Raw genomic sequence first — 6,068 nt, forward strand, 5'->3', positions numbered from 1 at the left:
GAGAGTGTCGGGAGCTCTGAGAAAGAAGGTTGCTGGTGCCTTCTCCGTGCTGCTCCTGGTTGCTGTTGATGGGAAGTTGGAGATATCCTGAAACGAAGCGTGGACTTGCCCCAAGGAACCCGATGCCCCGAACAAGAGGGAAGCAGCGAAGAAGGACTGCTAAGCCCCTTCTCCCCACTAACCCTTTTTCTCTCGTGCCCAGTGTTGGGGTGCTAGAAGAGGTTGGGGAGGAGAAGGAAAGAGGAGATATTAAGAAATGTAAATCGTTAAAAAGTATACTAACAAGTGGCTCCCAGACACTGGCCTTGGAGTAAGGAAAAATCTGGGTTCTAATGCCGTAGGTACGGAGACAGGGGTATATTGTTTGAGGATGTGAGGAAAAGGTTTACTGCGGCTGTTTCCACGGGTTTCTCTCCCGCTTTACTCCCCAAGGGGATTCTCTGATATTGATTCTTCATCTTCCTGCATTCCGTTTTAAAGAAGGTTGAGAGAATGGTTGAACAATCGGGAAAGTTGGCAATGCATGTATAGGGGTTTGAGAAAAAAAAAAAAGATGAAATAAGTCTACCAGAAGGTGCACTCATTTTAGAAAGGATTGCAGAGTTGGCAGGGTGACTAGAAAATTTTCGGGTGGAGGTTGAAATGCCTGGAAAGCAAAAGGCGCCAATGGTAAAGGGAGAACACTTGGTAACTAAGCAAGCGTTTCCCACGATTGCCGCTCTGCCGGGGGTGAAGCAAGGGGCTGGAAGGAGCAGAAAAGATCATAGGGCGAAAGGGTTAAAGATAAAAACCCTATTTCAAGAAAAAAAGGTTAAACTTGAACAAACTTAGGTGCCAAGAGAGCAGCCTCGGGTTAAGAGATTGCCACCATTAAATTTCCCCCTCGCCACCAAAAGCCTTAGCTATCAAAATGTTGGTGCTTTAATTATGGTAAATTCAGTCACTTGAAAAGAAATTGTGACCGAAATGCTAAAGTCTAAGAGCTCAAAGTTGCAGGTGCCTTAAATCTGCTAGAGAAACAAAAGAGCAATTTCTGGTAGCACTGAGTTCTCAGCAAGAACTGGAGTTTGTAGATTTGCCAGAGAAGAAAACAAGCCATTTCTGGTGGCACTTAAGTTCTAGGCCAGAACTGGAGTTGGTAGACGCTGTGATAAAAGGTGTCATTTGACTATTGAATGCATGTCCAAAACAGACATATGAGGTAACTTCTTGCCCTCAGGAAACGACTTTGGAGTCCTAGCTTGAGGCTCAACAGCAAAGAGTCTGAGCCTTTCTAGACAAGAACAGCTGAGTTACCAGGTTATAGCAGAAACTATTCATCTAGAAAGGGTTTGGTTCCTTGATCATCTCCTTGGCAGTTCAGTATCCAAGTGGGTTCCATTGTAATAGGAACAGGACTTATCTGACATGAACTGATTGGCCTGCTCTTTGATCACCTCCCCATGAGGGGGAAGCAGCATTACCAGGCCACAGAAGAAGACAATGAAACCACTCCTGAAGAGACCTAATTGACTAGGATCAGAAGGAAGGAAAAGAAGACCTCCCCATCAGTGGACTTGGGGAGGGGCATGCATGCAGAGGGTGGAGGAAGGAAGGGAATGGGACTGGAGGAGAGAGGTAACCACAGGGGAGATACAAAGTGAATAAAGTGTAATTAATAAAGAATTTAAAAAAAGTCTCATTCATATTAAAAGAAAAGCCAAAAAGCCATTTTTTAAACAGAAGGGGGGAATTTTTTTGAATAATAATCTTTATTAGTGTGATTTCAAAGATACATATAATTCTGAGCTACTTCATTTATGCTTTTGGCATTTTATCTTTGAGGTTTACATGTATTTCCCTCCAAACTTTGTGGTAAGTACATTTTTATATTAATCAGGAACAAAGATGAGTTAAAACAGTCTTGTCCCTTGGAATCACCTACCAATTTACTCAGGCCATCTCATTGTCTAACTTTACCACGTGAAAGAGCTTAGACCACTGATTCTCAAATAGTTCCTTCTGAACTGCAGAAGCGGACCATGCCAGAGCTGAGTCCATGAATCCCAACTGAAGTTTAGAAACCTGTGAAGCTCTTCATCTCCTATCATTTTCTTGAATATATAGAGTCATTATCTGGCCAGGTGACATACCACTTATTCACAGACTATATAACTCTTATTTTATTTTGGTCTCTTAATATCTCTTCCTCCCTTCTCTTCCCCAATCCTTTCTAACTCCCCAGTATAGGGTAGGAGAGAAAGAATAGTGGAGAGAGGTCTTAATTTCTTTTTTAGTTGCTTCCTGATGGTTACAGTCGTCTGGTTCCTTGGGGAAAGTTGAATCTTCATTTCAGGATATCTCCAAATTCTCATCCAACTGTATCAATAGCAACCAGGAAGATCGGGAGGAGGTACCTTCTTTCTCAATACTCTCTGGGCTCTGGCCTTTATTTCCTCTCCAGAGTCCTCATAATTAAACTATCTGCAGCTGGCAAAGAGCCCCTCTCAGAGCCCGCATGAGACAAATACTTTGCTGTCATGAACAATCTGAATCAGTCCCATAATCCTATACCTGGGACAAAAAACAAAAACTTGTTTATATCCACAACATGGCATATGAAGAACAGCCTGTTATCTCTCAGTAAAAAACAAAAACAAACAAACAAATAAAAAAACCCACTCACAAGTGAGCTGTTCTTTAAAGTGTATCTGCAGGCAAGAGATGAAAAACAAAAGCTACAGTTTTGAAACAGTCTGTAAACTAGTAACAGTCAGTTTAAAAGAAACATGTTACATATAGAAAAGCTGCTCTTTGCAGAGTTCTAACAGAGCTGGTGTTCTACATGGACTCCATCTTGCTTTGGGGGCCCCTTTCAGAGCTAGTGTTCCAGCTCTTTCCTCAGAATTTTTTTTTTCTTCTTGTTTTGACAACAGTCACAGTGAGCCATGCCTATTCTAAGCAGTTTATTAACTATTGGTCCCCAGCGCTCCCTGTGTACACTGGATCGTGCTCTGATCACTGCCTGCGCTGTCTTCATCACTATCAGTCCACAAGTACATGGACTGATTTGAACTCTAGAGAAATGGGCCAGGAAGGAAAACAAGGGTGCTGGCGCACTGGTAACACCAGGGCACTGGTTTAGGTGCGGTGGTGTATCTGATTTCATTGTTACAGGGTAGACACTAACAAAGGTTTACTGCATAGGAACACCATTATTCAAAGAAGAGTGATATCATGCTTAAATGGAGTTTAGAACAAAAATTAAAACTATTTTAGAAAAAAATGAAACCAATAGAACATGTTAAATATTAAGTTAGGAAGAAGATTCAGGTTATTTTTATGTGGTGTTATTTCTCCCCTAGAGACAATCCTTAAATATTTAATGTGACAATTGAAAGCAATCGTTTCATTATATCATGCCCTTTCTTGATGTCCGTTTTAATGTATCAGTTTAAATATTCTTTCCTCCAAATCTTAGCTGAAATGGCATCTTCCTAATGAGTTTGGGCAAGAAAAATGTTAAAAATCTTCATTTTGCCTAAACGTGAAGAATGAATGAGTTAGCCTTTATTTTCCTACTGTAACTCAACTCTGAAGTCAAAAACTGTATTTGTCTCCTTTGTTTTTCCTGACAGAGAACAAAGCTCCCTCTATCCTAATTTACCTCTCAGTCACTAGGGGCAGGACAGCTGTAGAATCTAGTTACTTCCGGTTTCTCCCTGTAACAAATGTGCTCAGTTAATGAGAATGATTTTACCCATCAAAAACTAACATGTGGAAACATCAAAAACACCTCTATCTGAAGACTGGCATACAAATTCCATTATATTTTTTATATTGCAAAACTAGAACTCTTAAATCTGCCCTGTGCAAAAATGAAAATGATAACATATGTACATTTAATTTTATTTTAAGCTAATTTAAATTGCTTTCATTGGTTTTAGATGAAAGAATTTCAAAATAAGATTGTGTGTGTGCATATATGCATGTGTATAGCAGGTATATCAGCATATGTGTGACTTGTGTAAGCATACATGTGTGTGTATGCTTACATGTGTGCATGTCTGTGTGCCTGTATGTTAGGTATCTTCTTCACACATGTGTTACATGGCCCCTTCAAGCATTTCCCTACCTTATGTTTTGAGACTAAATGGCTCGGTGTCTGTAGTTCATTGACTGTTTTTCTGTCTCCGAGACCCCTTGTTTATATTGCAGGAGTCCAGTGCTGCTCTTGGCTGTTCTTGATGTGTACTGGGTAAATGAACTCAGGTGTTTATTTTTGTGTTGCAAGTCATTTTCTAACTAAGCCATCCCCAGCTCATAAATAAGGGATTTAGGTAAAGTAAGAAAAATTTAAATATTTGTAATAATGTCTTTTCTTTCCTAATTTCTTACATACTTAATTGTTACATCAGGTTATATTTCAAATTCACACTTGATCAGAATTCTTCTGAAATATTTTGAAACCCTTCCTGAGATAGTTATTAAACCATTTGAAGTCATCATTATAAATTGGAACAAAGATTGTTAAAAACTGGGTTCCGACTTCCATGCTATTATGAACTAATATCTCACAGACTATATTATAAAATAGTGTTCTATAGAATAATACAAACAAGGATATCACTTTGAGGCTAGTTTGACAGAGAAATAAATAAACAGAGAAATTTGAGTTAACTGGAAGAATTTAGATGGTGTTTCAATGCTAAAAATTCAAATGCCCAGGATACAAATATAGAAACAGTGGTGTGGGTTGCATATTTTCCTTCTGCATCCCTGTGATTATAAAATAAATCAATCTCAAATGCATCTGCGTATGTCATCAGTTGCTGTGGCTCTGTGCTACTTTGATAATGGCTAACTAACCCACTTAGTACCTATTTTCTCTCCATTCGGTGTTGACAGTGATGAAGCAGCAGCTATGAGGCTCAGGTGTTAAGGGAACATATAATGTTTGTCAGACCAGAAATTTCATTCCAGGAAAATCTGGCATACTTTTCTATGCTCAGAGAAAAAGCCTTAAAACCGTGTTAACCTTTGCTTCTATAAAAAGAAGGCCTAGCTGCTTGAGTTAAATGCAAGTGCTAAGCAGACAGAAGTCTTAGATTTGAGAGCCAAAGACCTGCAGTGCTGTCTAGTTTTTGTCAAGTTTGACAAGTTAAAATATTTTTGCTCCGAGAAAAGGGACAGAAAGAAGAGTTTGAATGATCTTCCTCATTGTATTTTCATCTTGGTGGCTTCTGACACTTACATGAGTGTATACATTTGCATATATGTACACATGTAGATGAGTGTTTAAGATACTGAGCTTCCAGTATCTTACCAGGTAAGAGGATAAAAAACAGGTAGAAAAGCATGGCTGTGTCTCATCTAGGGAAATGTACTCGCAGCTGCTACAGTTGCATCCCCCGTCCTCATTTCTCCAAGCACAGAGTGAGCTGTTGGAGTGAGCTGCCTCCACATGCAAAGAAGAGACCTCATAATCACTGGTGTGCCTGTGCCATGCCCTTGGCGACCTTGACCTCCAGCTTTGTGATAAATGCATGGCTCACGTGTAAGCCATTCTGTCCCTGTAACATTTTGTTATGAAAGACCCAGTACCCAAACACAGACTATCTGGGACATGTGCCCAGAAAAAGCAGGTCTAGCCCTCTTCTTCCTGTCCAGTACAGAACTTGGAATTAACAGGACTTTGGGGTGACTTTGAAGATGTCAGAGCCTGAGCATTATACCTGAAGAAAATATCAAGCCCTGTATACCCTACCTCTGCACTCCACTTAAATGAGACAGAAACACTGATGATGATATTGACTACGTCACTTCCTTCCTATTCATTCTTTTGTTAAGAAACCATCCCTTACATGCTGCATGACCTAAATGTGGTTGATGTGAGTGAAAGATAAGACTCATGGTGACTCAGAGCAGGATACACATGGAAACAGGTGCCCTGAAACTCTTCGGTGTTTATCAAACGTGCTAATATAACCACTCCTTCAGAAAAAGCAATTAAAGACTTAATAGCAAAGGCATAGAAGAGACTCTTCTTCTTCTTCTTCTTCTTCTTCTTCTTCTTCTTCTTCTTCTTC

General features: G+C 39.8%; 1 protein-coding gene across 2 annotated transcripts in view; it reads right to left on the bottom strand.

Moving 5' to 3' along the window:
* Positions 1-6,068, bottom strand: part of Dgkb (diacylglycerol kinase beta) — a 629,339-nt gene that overhangs the window by 437,244 nt on the left and 186,027 nt on the right. The window lies entirely within an intron of this gene.

Source organism: Psammomys obesus, unplaced genomic scaffold, assembly GCF_907164565.1.
Source record: "Psammomys obesus unplaced genomic scaffold, mPsaObe1.curated_primary_1811, whole genome shotgun sequence".
Lineage (NCBI taxonomy): Eukaryota > Metazoa > Chordata > Mammalia > Rodentia > Muridae > Psammomys > Psammomys obesus.